We start from the raw sequence: 16,646 nt of genomic DNA on the forward strand, positions 1-16,646 counted from the left end.
ACTGGTGACAACTAAATGGTACTCTAGCGTATGATCTATAGCATTATCTAGCGACACCTATGCCATAATTCTTTTTTGTACGTGAGCACATTCCTTCTTTTGATTAGTATGAACTAAGATTATTTATTGATTACAGTCGGTCATAATTTTTTGCATAATCATTAAATATCTTATTTATTGAGCTTTAAACACACATAGTCATTGCCTCAAGTAAAAATACACACATTCACGTCTAAAATCCGTGATTTTCGGACGCACTTGCACCCCTTTAGAAGTTACAGTTATCTTTGAATCTAGTATTTCGTTATTACAAATATTTTCTAGATAGATTTAGAATTTTGCGGCTCTAATTTCTTTATATATTTTTACAACACTAAGTGCATAAGATACAAAAATTTGAGAGAATAGGAAGTATTATAAATGATATTTATTGACATGATTGATATAGTATACAGGTTACACACATTGTGATTTTGTACTTTTATTTTTGAAACTGGGTACCTATATTATTGGAATAGAACAATTAGTTCTTTTTTTGTGGGTAAGAGAATAGTTATCCCTCGTACCTAGATGTATGTATATGACACCTAGGTACTGTACGCAGATTTTGAACATAGGGAACAAACATGCATTTATCTGCGATAGTATATTGCTGGCTGGGTGACATGCATGGGTAAATGGATTAGTACGTTCCCCGTGAAAAATGTATAGCTCGTTATTTTATTTTATTTTTTGAGAAGATGTAGCTTGTTAGTTGGTCTGAGTTTACATGTTTCCTCACGTAACATGTATTATGGACTCTGTTTTTTTAGGGGAACATGTATTGGCTCTTTAGGGCCGATTGGATCAAGAATTCTAAACGTATATTGTCTGCTAAGCACAATCCAGTATACTTCCATATAACATTTAATCCTAGTCGTAAAATTAAGATCCAATGGTTATTTGTAAATTGATTGTTAGGAGGTCTTAGTTTACACTTTCCTCACGTAATAACATGCATGCTCTCGTATGGAACGATCAGATCAAGAGTTCTTAATGTATATGGACTTCTAAGCGTGAGCAAATTTATTTCTCAGATTTTTTAAAAAAATTACGTTTTTCCTAGGGAACTGAGAGAGTCCCAAGGGAATAAGACACCCCTAAGTGGTAGTATGAGAGATCACGTCTTACTTTCCATCTGATGGCTACGGATACATTATATATTATAAATCAAAAGGTCAAGATTCCTTAATATAAGATACACATAATTATCCTAGCATCAATAATTTTGTAAAATCATCGCCCATCACCTGCTTGCGCGTCCTCCATAGATATCATGTGCTATACAAAGTCCACAGACTCGTCACACCCAAGTAATTTTTTGAGTAGCATAATGTCCAAGGAACGCAATGGATGGATGATCCTACCATAAAGACTGAAACTGCATGTTGTGGAATCAAACGGGTAGAAATAAGGGCTGCAGGATGTGCTAGAGGTGGAATCCAATCAGAGGATCTTTGTCAGCAAAAAATCCAATCAGAGGATGAGGACGGTGCACTATGGAGGCCATGCATGGTGGGTTGGCTGGACATGAAACTGCGGCCGCTAGGGTGACAACTAAAGTCGAACTTGCCGAAGAAGATTGACAAACTTTGCGGAAGGAGACGGAGCTGACTGACATACGTCGTTCATGCAGATGTAAACTGAGTTCTTCATGTACGAAAGGGGTGGGCTGTTCGTGGAGAACTCTGCATCCTCGATCATGATAGCAACCGGATATTCTACTTGAAATTGTCGTTTGTAAAACACCTATGCTACCCCACCAAGCTTCAAATTGATTAACTGGTAGGCCTAAAAAGGGAGGTCAGATTGGATCACATATGCTTTGGAGATTCATAAATTTTTTAAGAAAAGAAAATAGAGGAACAGATTGGACAGGATAGCGTCCCGACCTTTTCAAATTTGGGATTGAGGAGACCTAGGATCAAAGGAAGCATGTAATTAAATTGGCCAGTAGCATATACGGATCTTGTCGTAATTAAAATCCAACAATAGAGAACTTGTATTCACGAACAACTATAGCCTTACCTATGAACTCTCGTGCATGTGTGTACGCTTAGTTTCTTAACCATGCAGCCATCGTTTAACACAAAACTGCTGCATACTTCTCATCTTTATATGTACCATGGGACTGGAACATGGAGCAGGAAGCAACATATCTGAAGATTTCTAATGTCAAACGTGTATGCATTGAGGCTGACAACCGAGGTGATGGGCCAAAGTAGCCTCACCTATCAGTTACATGGTGCAGCAATCCTGTATACTGGAGAAAAATTGGAATATAATAGGCATATACCTACTAATTCAACACACTAATAACTGAAATATATGGAGAACAAAACGGAAAAAATATGGTCGATTTAATTGTAATCCTGCAAAAAAAGAAGAAATTCATAACAGAACAGTGTGAGAAGAGAAACATGACGTAGATGCGAAACAAAATTTATTGTTATAACCACCGTAAGTGCGCCGTATTCACGCCCCCAACTTCATTGCCTGTTGGCACTCGGGATACATGCCCCCAAGTTCTATGCTTCAATTTGAGAGAGATACGGATATGTTTTTCATGTGCGGAGGAAGATAGAGATGAGAGAGGAAGATAGAGATGTGAGAGGGGGGGGGCAAGGAATCCATGGCCCCAATTTCTTTGTTCCAATTATAGAGAGATACTGATCTGGTTTTCATGTGGGGAGGAAGAGAGACATGAGAGAGGAAGAGAGAGAGACATGAGAGAGAAAGAGAGATGCAGGGGATCCATGCCCCATCTTCTTTGGTTGAATTATCGGTGAGATACAGATCGATTTTTCATGCGTGGAGGAAGAGAGACCTGAGAGGTAGAGAGAGACGTGGAGAGAAAGAGGCGCTGAAGGTGCATTTTTTTACGGGACTCTATCTCTTTTAGATTTTTTTAAGAAACTATTTCTTTTAGATTTCTTTTTTTGGAGACAATCTTTAAGATTCCTTTGAGGCTATCTGAGAGCATCATGGGCCTCTCTTACGGCTGTAAACATGGGCTTTATAATCAGTCTATTTTCAGCCGACCTAAACTGGCCAAAAGGTTTGTGGATTTTTTACGAAGGTTAATCTGCACCGTAATAATTTGGTCCCACCAAATCAACGGCTCGTAAAATCTGATTAACGTGGTAATTTCTTGGGAGTCGCTAATTAGTAGAAGTATAGATATAGATATAGATATAGATAGATAGATAGATAGATATAGATATAGATAGATATAGATATAGATATAGATAGATAGATATAGATATAGATATAGATAGATATAGATATAGAAGTATAGATATGATATACCAAAGGGGAACCTATCGGATGATCTCTCGACGAGGCCGGCCCCAGCTTATACAACATACCAGGGGTCCTAGGCTTACAGATCCTAGTCGACTACATCGGTGGAGGTAGACTCCTCATCAGCTCGAGTACACTTGTCTTGTACATTAAGTCTTCTAGAGTCTTCCATATAAATGTCACGGGCTGCCCAAAGTGACCCAGGACGAAACCGACCTAGGGGTCCACCAGGCCGGGAACTGACATGTGAGGTACCCCTGGGCCGTGACACCATCATTAGCCCTGATTTGGTCTTCAAGCTTGCCAACACCAAGTTGCACATTGTCTTTAGGTCGTCGATGTTGAAACTTGTTCTTCCAAGCCTCCCTAACAACATCTTCATGTAATTGGTCTCAAGCTGCCGGACCGCCTCTAGGGTAGCGCAATACGCCTCGGTCTTAAGCCATTGATGAAGATAGTCGACCTACGCCGAAGTTTCTCGCGCAGTCAGCTCCTCATGGGTTGAATTCCCGCATAGCGTCTTTATGGTTCAAACTGCACAGTCCTGTTAGAGCAGAACTGTCTCATCAGTTGGTCCCACCGGACCATGTGTCAGACTTGACCTGGCGGTCAATGTGATGCGCGGGAGTGTAACGTGCCTGATCGGCAAGGGAGATCGAGAGGGAGGGATTGGAGTTGGTAGGAGGAAGGAAGGGGAAAGTGGTTGGGAAGAGATAACTTGGAGAGAGGGCAGCTCTGCTCCGATTCATTTTAGCCAAGTAATACACGATACCCACACCAGCCACACACGGCTGTACTTAAGCACGCCAACCCAACAACCCCACTCACACCTACTCATCTGCACTTGGGTCTTCATTAGCCCCCCGCCTCTGCCAGGTGGGCCTCCTCGGGTCTCATGCTCGCGGGGCCACCGTCAGTCGTGACATTCTCCCCCCTTGGAAGCTGGCTTGTCCCCAAGCCGATGACGTTGGAAAACGTCGCTGCAGGTCTTCTAGGTTCTCCCAGGTCGCGAGTGAGGACGGCCAATCCTTCCACTGGACACGGACGCGCTGAGGACCTCCCTGCTGTCGAGGACGCAGAGAGGCTCTTGTGCTGCCTGCAAAACATCATCAGGAGGAGGTAACTCACTTGATACTGGCACATCCACTCCAACTGCCTTCTTGAGCTGCAATACATGGACCACTGGGTGTATTTTGCTGGTTTATGGAAGAAGGAGCCGGTATGCCATCTTTCCCACTCGTGCTTCAATCTTGTAGGGCTCGTAATATCTGAAGGCCAGTTTCTGGTAGGGTCGCTGCGCCACCGAGGTCTGGATAAATGGTTGCAACTTGAGAAATACCCAGTCACCTACTTGGAATTCCCGGTCCGTGCGGTGCTTGTCCGCCTGGCACTTCATGCGGTCTTGGGCATGCTTGAGGTGTTGCTGTAACAGGTCTTGCATCACTTCCCGCTCACGAAGCCATGCAGCAAGGTCTGGCACCGTGCACTCGTCCACTTGAGTTACACCTGATTCCCTTGGATGCGTCCCATAGATGACCTCAAACGGTGTGCGTCCCAATGCTGAATGGAATATCGTGTTGTACCAGTATTCCGCGAGGAAGAGCCACTTGTACCAGTTTTTCGGGCAAGAGTGGACCGAGCATCGAAGATATGTTTCCAAACATTGGTTCACTCTCTCCGTTTGACCATCCGTCTGAGGGTGATAGGAAGAGCTCAGCCTCAACTCTGCTTTGGACAATTTGAACAATTCTTGCCATAGAGCACTAGTGAAGATCCGGTCTCGGTCGGATATGATCGCCAAAGGCAAGCCATGGAGGTGGAAGATGTGTTGCATGAATGTTGTGGCAACTGAGAAGGTAGTATACGGGTGCTTGAGCGGGACGAAGTGAGCATACTTGGAGTATTTATCGACGACGACCAGGATGACGTCATACCCTCCTGAACGGGGCAGCCCTTCGACGAAGTCCAGAGAAATGACTGCCCATGGCCGCTTGGGGATTGGAAGTGGTTGTAGGAGTCCAGCTGGAGACACCCGTTCTGTCTTGGCTTGCTGGCATGTCAAACAGGCACGAACAAAGCTTTTGATTATGTCTTTCAGTACCATCCAAGCAAACAAACGACGCACATGGTGGTACGTGGCATGGAACCCCGAATGACCACCCATGGCAATGTCGTGGAGAGCTCTTACTAAGGCCTCTTGAATTTCAGGGGCTTGCTCGATCCAAATTCTCCCTTGGAACCGGAGGACTCCTTCCTGTAGAGAAAACCCTTCCTCAGCCAATGGATCCAGAGCCAAACGGGTGAGGCGATGCTGCACTGTTGGGTCATCCTTGTAGCTCTGGAGGATCGTGTCCAGCCACATTGGTCGTCACACTGAGATGGCCGCAAGTTCTGCCTGTGGGTCTGCCACACGTCAAGACAGCGCATCAGCCGCTCTGTTTGATGCGCCTGCTTTATACTGGATTCGAAATTGGAGCCCGACAAGCTTGGTGAACGCTCGCTGTTGAATATGTGTGTTCAATCTCTGACCCGTCAGGTTCAGGAGGCTGCGCTGATCTGTCTTAATCAGAAACTCTGAGTGTTGCAAGTACGGTCGCCAGTGATCCACTTCCATCAACAGCGCAAGGCACTCCTTCTCATACGCGGACAAACCCAAGTTCCGGGGGGAGAGAGCCCTGCTGAGGTAGGCGACCGGGTGCGAGTTTTGCATTAACACCGCACCGATCCCTGTAGCACTGGCGTCTATCTCAACCACAAACTTCTTGCTGAAATCCGGGAGAGCCAGTACGGGGGCTTCGATCATTGCACGTTTGAGGGCTTGAAATGCTGCTTCAGTCGTAGGTGTCCAGACAAATAGTGTATTCTTCCGAAGGAGGTCGTTGAGAGGCCTTGCGAGAATACCAAAGTTGCGGACAAATTTTCTGTAGTACCCGGCTAAGCCTAAGAACCTGTGCAATTGCTTGACTGTGGTTGGCTGCTCCCATGTCTGAACAGCGTTGATGTGCGCATCCAATGTTGCCACCCCATCCTTACTGATCTTGTGCCCTAAATAGCTGATTTCTTGTAGCGCAAACGCACATTTGGAAAGCTTGACTCGTAAGTCGTGCTCTTGCAGGCGCTGGAGTACTTGCCTCAGCAATACCAAATGTTCAGACATGGTTTTTGTATGCACTAACATATCATCCATGAACACGAGCACTCCGTGCCTAAGAAGTGGATGCATCAAAATGTTCATCGCTCCCTGAAATGTTGGCGGGCCTCCTGTTACCCCGTATGGCAAGACCCGAAACTGGAAATGTCCCTGGTGTGTCGTAAATGATGTCTTCATCTCATCTTCCTCCAGCAACATGATCTGGTGATATCCTGCTCGAAGGTAAAGTTTGGAGAACCAAGCCGATCCGGCAAGTTCATCTAGCAGCTCCTCGATAATGGGCAGGGGGGTAGGCACACTTGAGAGTGATTGCGTTCAAGTGTCGAAAGTCCACGTAAAACCTCCAAGTGTGATCCTTTTTCTTGACTAACAACACTGGCGATGAGAAAGGGCTGACACTTGGCACAATCAGTCCTGCCTTCAGCATCTCCTGGTCTTGTGCTTCAATCTCTGTTTTCTGTTCTGAAGTGTAGCGGTACAGTCGGATGTTCACTGGTTTGGCTCCCGGAAGCAGGGGAATGACATGATCCCATGGCTTGTGTTGTGGCAATCCGGTTGGTTCTGCAAACACTTGAGATAACTCTTCTATCAACTCCATTATTGGAACCGGCATTTGCTCCTTACAGCCCTCCGTTGTAGCTTGCTCAACTGTACGCAGGAGGATGATGTGTGCAATTTCCTCTCCTTCCTCCATCTCGCTCAGTTGCGCGGCTGACACTTGAGCTACCTTGGCTGTAGTAGGGACTACCCCTCGCAGCTCTATCAACTCATTGTTGTGCCAGAACTGCAAGATTTTTTGCTTCCAGTCCATCCACATCGGCCCACATTGCTAGAGCCAATCCATGACGACCACCATGTCATAGCATCCCAGTTGCAGAACCCTCATGTCATTCTTGAACTCAAACCCTTGCATCTGCCAAGTATAGGCTCGTATCATGGCTGAACAAGAGAGTAGACCTCCATTGGCAATTTTGATAGAAATATGGTTCATCGGTTGCACTTTATCAGCCAGACAGCTTGCCACTTCCTTGCTGATGAAACTGTTGAACTACCAGAATCAACCAGAATGAGCGCTTCCTTGCCAGCAATCCTGCCCAGTAATCTGATAGTGTGTGGTGTTGTCTGCCATGTAGTTGCGACTTTGGAAATAGACATGAGAACCTCTTCCTCCTCTGCAACTTCTGGATCAGCAGGATCTGAATAATCTATTTGCAACAAGTCAAGCAACTCTTCGATGATGTGTAGCTGAACTGTTGGGGCACACTGGTGGCCTTGCCCCCAACGCTCACCGCACTTGAAGCACAAACCGCGGGCACGCCTGTAGTTCCGTAGTGCTTCTACCCAGTCGTCGCCATGAACGTCGCGGTCCTGTGCATGTGCCGCGTCAATGCTGCAGTGATCTTCTGCAGCCGCAGGTGGCCCAGGAAGAGGGGGTCGCACCAGCGGAGCTCCGAGCACCAACAGGGGTCGGACGGGACGTGGCTGCTGTACTTCTTGCCGATTGAACTCCCGGCGAGGGAGAGCTTCCACCAATTCTTCCGATAAGGATGCCAAGGAAAATGCGGAGTCCAAGTCCTTGGGTTGATGTAACAGAACACCTACTTTTATCTCTTGCTTGAGCCCTTCAAGGAATTGCATGGTAAAGAAAACATGATCAAATGCTGGATTGTGTGCTAGTAATTGATGCATATGTTCCTCGAACTGCAGCATATATGCATGCACTGTGGTCGTCTGTTTCAGAGTGCGAAACTGACGAAGATGAACCTGATACTGTTCCCGACCAAATTTCCCACACAGTGTTGTACACAACTCTTCCCAAGTCATGGTCGTTCCCCTCGACTCATGCAACTGCAACCATCTAGCAGCGTTCCCAGAGAAATGCAAGGTGGCTACCCGAACCCATAATTCAGGTGGAACACTATAGACATCAAAGTATTTCTCACATCGGGTATTCCAAAACTGTGGGTTATCCCCATCGAAGGATGGGAAATCCAATTTTGGAAGTGACCAGCTAGACGGGGTAACATGCGGTGTACGAGACTCAAAATCCTTGACCAGATCGGGCGGGCTCAGAGCAAGAGAATGGGAAAGGGGATCGGGATCGGTCAGAGACGTACTCTTGACCGGAGGGGGCAACTGGGTGGTGACCACGCCGTGTGCCCGTCCCCCGGTGATGTCGCTCGCGCCGTGGCCATCTGGCCCGTGGTGCCCCAGATCCGCCGAGGAGTTCTTCCCGTGCACCACCGCGTCGCTGGCAGAGCCCAGATCTGACTCCATGGGTGCCACCAGGACAGGATGAAGCGCGATGCGCCCGACCTGGGTGCGTAACTCATCCATTTGGTGATGGATGTGAGTCACCGCAGGCCGCCACAACTCCATGGAGGTATGGATCGCCTCTAATCGCTCCTCCGTCGCCGCCCGACTGGCGTTGACAGACTGGATCAGCGCCGCCAACTGCTCCTCCATCGCCGCCGTCTTGAGGGCTTGTTTGGTGCTATAGCGCGGTTTCGGATACGCCGTCTCCAGGACGACCGACCTCTGATACCAGATTGTAACGTGCCTGATCAGCAAGGGAGATCGAGAAGGAGGGATTGGAGTTGTAGGAGGAAGGAAGGGGAAAGTGGTTGGGAAGAGATAACTTGGAGAGAGGGCAGCTCTACTCCGATTCGTTTTAGCCAAGTAATACACGATACCCACACCAGCCACACGCGGCTGTACTTAAGCACGCCAACCCAACAACCCCACTCACACCTACTCATCTGCACTTGGGTCTTCATCAGCCCCCCCCCCCCCCCCCCGCCTCTGCCAGGTGGGCCTCCTCGGGTCTCATGCTCGCGGGGCCATCGTCAGTCGTGACAGGGAGTGGGTATGGGAAAGTTGTAGCTGAGGTCGAGCGCACTGCACCCCTCTATCCCATCCGCTCAGCGTCTCCAAGATTCGTGCTTGTGACAACACCTTCTAGAGCCATACATGGTACTTAGCACTAGTACACCAGTATAGCAGTCTAGGTAAGCAGTAGGGTGTAGCTGGTACGTTTCTAGGCAGTAGGTTGCCGCGTGCACAGTGGCTGGTCGTTTTGTTGTCTCACATGCACCGCTCCCCCAATAGGAAAAGAAGGAATAGTGCATCCTGCTGCATTTGACCCGAGATAGAAAAATAAAGAGCCAAATTCTAGAGAGAAAAGTGTTGACAGAAGCTGTGTGAGGGATTCAGAGAAATATGTTTTTTTGTAGGATTTAAAAAAGACAACGTTGTTACTGTAAGAGAGAACTTATGCACAAAAAAAGACCGAGAGAGATCTCTGCTTTTTTTAAAGAGAGAGAGCATTCGTGTAATAGAGCTCTTATATATTTTGTGAGATGAGAGAGATGATTTTGGTAGCAGGTCAAGAACAAAGTCATCGGTCCGGAAGTGAGAGAGAGAATGTATAGTAAAGAGAGAGCTGCTTGTGCATGTGCAGGTGCATGCAGATTCCATTTGCATGTGATAAGCTTTTACGAGAGACAGGACATGGGGATAGAGATATCGCTTTGAGTCACGGGTCGACAAACACAGATGGGACAGCCATGTCAGACATAGGTCTTTAATCTCTGTGCCACGCCCTGTACCAGACACACATCTCAACGCAATTGCATGGTTTAGATAGTGGGTACAATGCGCCTCACCTTAGAAAAACTACACTCGAGTGGGTATAGGTCCCACCTTCACCACGTCCCATCCATCAACAAAGGAAGCATGCCTGATTCTCGCACGCACTTAACGGAGTCACCTCAATCCCCACGTGCACTTAGCGCCATCATGGGGATACGAAGAGATTTACCACCGTGTGGCGTTGATTTCCTGTCGCCGTTTCACATATCCACCCTCTTATATAAGGCAATGGATGGAGTGAGGGGGAGCTCATGCTATTGTTTCCCTTGTTCTCATCTTCTTCCTCGCACAACAATAGCTCCACCGCTTTTGCGACATGTCGTTGTCCTTCTACTTCACCGTGCCATAGCACCATCGCTCTAGCACAACCCGACATCACCACCGTGTCGCCAGGTGCTACAAGCTCACCACGGACAGAAAGATGGTCAACACCGGAAAGGAGATTTCTACTGTTGTGGTCGAGGTCACCTCCAAGACAAAGGGAAAATGGATGCCCTCCACCAACGTGGCCAGTTGGACCGCCTTGCCGCTGATGGGTATCTTCCTTAGCTATGGTGGTCCTTGCGTGCTCTCCCATCATCGTGACCGAGAATGGTGATGCCCGAGAAGAGGTGTTCCCATAGCCTAAGCCGCATAAGAATGTCAATTTCATCCCTTTTCTGATTCGCGGATTGTGCTTTTCTGATTCATATGTCCTTCCGGGGTTTGCTACATTTTTACTACTTCAAAGTCCACTACCTTACCTCATTTCTACCTTTCACATTGCATGCTTCATTACCTTGTGTGAGGCTTTTCCCTATGTCGAGTCCCACTTTGGCATGTGGCAGAAATATTTTCATGTCAAGTTGGAGACGAATGTGAGGAAGACCTGCGAGTGCAGTGGAGACACCATTGGCAAGTAGGCCGGACGCGGCTACCTACCCGAGGACAAAATGATGGACATGTAAGACCCTTCCACCACCTCACCATCAACCACCGCCAGCACGACGCATCAGGAATTGAGCCCTACGCCGCTGACCACAAGGAAGAAGCTGGGCACTTAAAACCCACACTTGCCGCCACACATGCAAGCACCGCCGGTAGCAAGCTCGGTGGCAAGACCACTGCTTTTGTGAAGACAGGAGGCCACCCTCCCGCTGCTCCAGCCTCTGACAAGCGGGCAAGGAAGTCGATGAGACCCGCGTCGGTGCTCACCGAGGTTATGGCGAGGATAATAAGAATAAGATGCCTCCGGTGCCTCGTACCCCATCTTCGGCCACCCTTACGGCTTCTCGTCTGGCCGCCACTACCATCACCAAGGGTTGTGGCCGCCAAGTGGTCAATCAAATGCCATCAAGGTAAAGAAATGTATTTTCATATCGATTGGTGCATTGTATGGTGATTGCTTGCGGCCCTAGGGCGATGAGCTTGTTGTTTTCATAGTGCAGAGATGAACACAAACAAACTTTGGTCATCTTTGCTGGAGTCACATATGCTTGGTCTTGAAGATCTCAACTATAACTCGGTGTTTGTTCAACAAGAAGACTCCGAGGAGGATTATGAGCAAAAAGTGGAGGCCGACGCTGAGGAGGAGCCGCAAGTTGCTGAGGGTTCTATGGAGACACAACAAGCGTGAAGGCACCATCAAGATCTAGAACTCACAAGTATTGCCAAGATTAACATATTGCATTGTGTAACGCTTGGACGAACATGTCCCTTGATGCATCAGTTGGAACAGATCAATCGAAGGACCGACTCTGGGGTAGGATTGTGGAGTACTACAACAACATAATGGAAGTCACATAACGTCGCATCCAAGGCTCTCTTGGGAACCATTGGGGGTACCATTGTGACACCCGGATAATTAAGCTACAGTGAACCTCCGCTAATGATAACGCGTCACCTCGGTTACTATTGATAAACTCGCGTCAGTTCAAATTTCAAATTTAAAATAAAATCAAACAATAAAAGTTTTCAAATATTAAAACTAAATGTTCGGGTGGAGACAAATGATGCATAGGTAATTATAGTGGAGAAACCACACTTTTATAAGATTTTTAAATAATCTAAAATGAATAAAATAGTAGCTAAAACAATTAAATAAATGCCTTTTGAATTTTATAAAATACTAAACTATTTTGTTCAGGGGTAAAACTTTTTGTGACAGTAGTTGGAATTGTAACTTTAATTTAGGTGTGGGTTTTACTTTTTGTAAAACTATAAACTATTAAAGAAATAAAAGAAAACAGAAAACAAAGGTAAGAATAAAACAAAACAAAAGAAACCAAGCCCCCTTCCCCCTGGGCCGTTCGGCCCAACCGGGCATCCCGGCCACCAGGCCCAGCCCACCAGCTCCCCATCTTCAACCCCTGTTCATCAGGGGAGTGCTGGTCGTTGCTCGTGCGTCCATGGACGGATCGTCCACGCGCCGTGCATCCATGGCTCCTGGACGGTCTATAAGATCCCCCTCGACGCGTTGACGAACCCTAGCTCTCCTTTTCCCCTCCCCTGTGCCGCTTTCGTCCCCGCAACCCTTGGCCGAACCTGCATCGCCATGGCCTCCGACATCCACGCGCCCACCGAGATCCCCGCGCCCAGCCACCTCGTCCGCGAGCTTCGCCGACGTCCACTCCTTCGACTACGTCCACCGGTTGGAGCCGGGAGCCCCTGGATCGCAGGGATCGACGTCGTCTTCAACCTCCAACCACCGCGACGCCATCGACGAATTCGTCGCCGTCGCTCCACCCCCGGCCTTCTCGATCTCGCCTACGACACCGCGGTGAGGTCCTCACTCGATTCACGCTCTTCCCTGCTCGACCCATGCCTATAGCCGTCGTTCCCCACAGAACTTTGGCCGCCGTTAGTCCTCATGGCATCTTGCTTCGACCACCTCCACTGCTGCGCTACTGCTGCTACTGTCGCACAGGCTCGTTCGCTACTGCAGCCTGCGCTCCCGCGCGTGCCCACCCGTGGCCTCGCCTCCGCCTACCGCCGCTCACCCGCTGCCATGCGTCCGCCTCGCCTGACCGCGTCGGCCGTGGCCGCCATCGTCGTCCACGCGCGCGACACCGCGCCTGGCGCTGTTTGCTCGCACCGGCCACGCCCCCAGGCTCCCCTGCCCGCGCTGCCCTGTCACCCGCACCTGCCAGTCTCTCCCATCCGCCTGGCCATGCTCGCCCGCGCCGCTCGAGCTTCCTGCACGCGCGCTCGCCGACGCTACCGCCGCCCCTGCTAGTCCTGCGCGCGCCCGCTGGAACCCTTGCCGCCGCCTCCGCCTGCAGCTAGCTCCGGCAACGCGGCCCGGGCCGCATCCGGCCGTGCGTGGCGTTGCCTGGCCGTCTCCGCGCCATGCCGATGACTGTTGCTGCTCTGAACGTACTTCTACTGCTGAATGCTACTGTAACTATGGCTAGCTTTGCGAATATTACGCTGACTAACCCCCTTGACAGCCTCTAATCAGCGGGTAAACAATTACTAATAGGCCAAGAAAAATTATGAGTAGAAAGTATACTTGACAAACTTCATTTTATCCCATTAGACCAAATCCTTTCGATGAACGGATTAAATCGTACGAAAATCACAAAAGGCTATCTTCTATTAACAAAGAACATAATTAACCCCTAGTTGTGTGTGTGCGTGTGTGTTCTGTGTTTGTGAGGCTGACCCCATGTTCAATTAGTTTAGGGTTAATTAGTATGTAGGTTAGCTACTAGCAGATGACATGTGGACCCTATTAATTAGGTTAGTATTTATTTATTTGTTTAGGTATAGCCTATGACATGGGGGATCCACTTCTACTATTCATGTGTTGACTAGTCAAATGTTGACTGGTTCAACCCAGCCCCACTGGCCCCACTTGCCACACAATAGACTAGGAAACCCATGGGTACACTTAGTATATTCTGTTTTAATTTTGAAATATAATTAAATCCAGAAATTTTAGAAAATCATTTAAACTTCGGAAAATCATATAAAATAATCCGTAGTTCGGATGAAAATACTTTATACATGAAAGTTGCTCAGAACGATGAGACGGATCCGAATACACAGTCCATTGATCAGCCACACGTCCCTAGCATAGCGAACATGCAACTTTCACTGTCCAGTCCGTCTATCCGAAAACGTGAAACATCGGTAATACTTTCCCGGATGTTTCCCCCCTTCGCCGGTATCACCTATTCCTGCGTTAGGTCACCCCTAGCACAACGTATTGCCGCATCTTGCTTTGTGTTACATTTGATTGCTCTGTTATTTATTGTGTTCCCCCTCCGTTACTTCTTTTCGGTAGGCTCCAAGACCGTTGCCGATACCCCTGTGATCGACTACATCGACGACGACCCCTTCTTCTTGCTAGAGCAACCAGGCAAGCCCCCCCCCCACACACTTTGATCACCAGATATCGCCTACTCTTCTCTATACTGCTTGCATTAGAGTAGTGTAGCATGTTACTGCTTTCCGGTATTCCTATCCTGATGCATAGCCTGTCCTTGCTACTACTGTTGTTACCATTACCTGCTATCATACTGCTTAGTATAGGATGCTAGTGTTCCATCAGTGGCCCTACACTCTTGTCCGTCTGCCATGCTATACTACTGGGCATATACATTATACTTTACACAGTTACATTACCTGTGATACTGTTCGGAGATGGGGGCTGAAGGGGCAGGTGGCTCCATCCCGGTAGAGGTGGGCCTGGGTTCCCGACGGCCCCCGACTGTTACTTTGTGGCGGAGCGACAGGGCAGGTTGAGACCACCCAGAAGAGAGGTGGGCCTGGCCCTGGTCGGTGTTCGCGGATACTTAACACGTTTAACGAGATCTTGGTATTTGATCTGAGTCTGGCTACTGGCCTATACGCACTAACCATCTACGCGGGGACAGTTATGGGCACTCGATGTCGTGGTATCAGCCGAAGCCTTCGTGACGTCAGCGACTGAGTGGCACGCGCCGGATTGGACCGTAAGCCTGCTCTTGTATTAAGGGGGCTAGTTCTGCTTCCGGCCGCGTACGCAACGTGCAGGTGTGCAATGGGCGATGGGCCCAGACCCCTACGCCATAGGATTTAGACCGGCGTGCTGACCTCTCTGTTGTGCCTAGGTAGGGCTGCGACGTGTTGATCTTCCGAGGCCGGGCATGACCCAGGAAAGTGTGTCCGGCCAAATGGGATCGAGCGTGTTGGGATATGTGGTGCACCCCTGCAGGGAAGTTAATCTATTCGAATAGCCGTGATCTTCGGTAACAGGACGACTTGGAGTTGTACCTTGACCTTATGACAACTAGAACTGGATACTTAATAAAACACACCCTTCCAAGTGCCAGATACAACCGGTGGTCGCTCTCTCACAGGGCGACGAGGGGAGGATCATCGGTTAGGGTTATGCTATGCGATGCTACTTGGAGGACTTCAGTCTACTCTCTTCTACATGCTGCAAAACGGAGGCTGCCAGAAGCGTAGTCTTCGACAGGATTAGCTATCCCCCTCTTATTCTGGCATTCTGCAGTTCAGTCCACCGATATGGCCTTTACACATATACCCATGCATATGTAGTGTAGCTCCTTGCTTGCGAGTACTTTGGATGAGTACTCACGGTTGCTTCTCCTTCTTTTCCTTCTATCCCTTCTACCTGGTTGTCGCAACCAGATGTTGGGGCCCAGGATCCAGACGCCACCATCGACGACGACTCCTACTACACCGGAGGTGCCTACTACTACGTGCTGCCCGCTGACGACGACCAGGAGTAGTTAGGAGGATCCCAGGCAGGAGGCCTGCGCCCCTTTCGATCTGTATCCCAGTTTGTGTTAGCCTTCTTAAGGCAAACTTGTTTAACTTATGTCTGTACTCAGATATTGTTGCTTCCGCTGACTCGTCTATGTTCGAGCTCTTGTATTCGAGCCCTCGAGGCCCCTGGCTTGTAATATGATGCTTGTATGACTTATTTTATTTGTAGAGTTGTGTTGTGATATCTTCCCGTGAGTCCCTGATCTTGATCGTACACGTTTGCATGTATGATTAGTGTACGATTGAATCGGGGGCGTCACAACCATGCAAGACCAATGCAACCGATGGCCCAGTTATATTGATCAAGTCAACCATGCACCACCGAGTGGTGTGCAAATCTTGGACTATGGACCTATCATCCAAGATCTCTTGAAGCAATGAAACAAGAAGTAAGTCATTGGCAATTGCTCAGACGGGTACTCAACGAATGTGAGACAACCAATCGGCTAAGGATACGAGGGAGAGAAATCACAGGTTCGGTGAGGAAGAAGTGTTGGGGAACGTTGCATGGAAAAGAAAAAAATTCTACGCACACGCAACGAGAGGGGAGAGTGTGTCTACGTACCCTCGTAGACCGTAAGCGGAAGCATTTATTAACGCGGTTGATGTAGTCGAACTTCTTCGTGATCCAACCAATCAAGTACCGAACGTATGGCACCTCCACGTTCAGCACACGTTCAGCTCGGTGACTTCCTCGCCTTCTTGATCCAGCAAGACGGGAGAAGTAGTGGATGAGTTCCGGCAG

The 16,646-nt window shown here is 48.5% G+C and overlaps 1 long non-coding RNA gene across 1 annotated transcript; it reads left to right on the forward strand.

Annotated features, from left to right (window-relative positions):
* The first annotated feature begins 12,515 nt into the window (after positions 1-12,515).
* LOC147977917 (uncharacterized) lies at positions 12,516-16,069 on the forward strand. Its single transcript, XR_015617988.1, has 2 exons — positions 12,516-12,902; positions 15,764-16,069. It is a non-coding gene; the product is annotated as an uncharacterized LOC147977917 (long non-coding RNA).
* The last annotated feature ends 577 nt before the right edge of the window (positions 16,070-16,646 follow it).

This window comes from Triticum urartu, chromosome 3A (genome assembly GCF_056163025.1).
Source record: "Triticum urartu cultivar PI428250 chromosome 3A, HENAU_Tu73, whole genome shotgun sequence".
NCBI classification, from domain to species: Eukaryota; Viridiplantae; Streptophyta; class Magnoliopsida; order Poales; family Poaceae; genus Triticum; species Triticum urartu.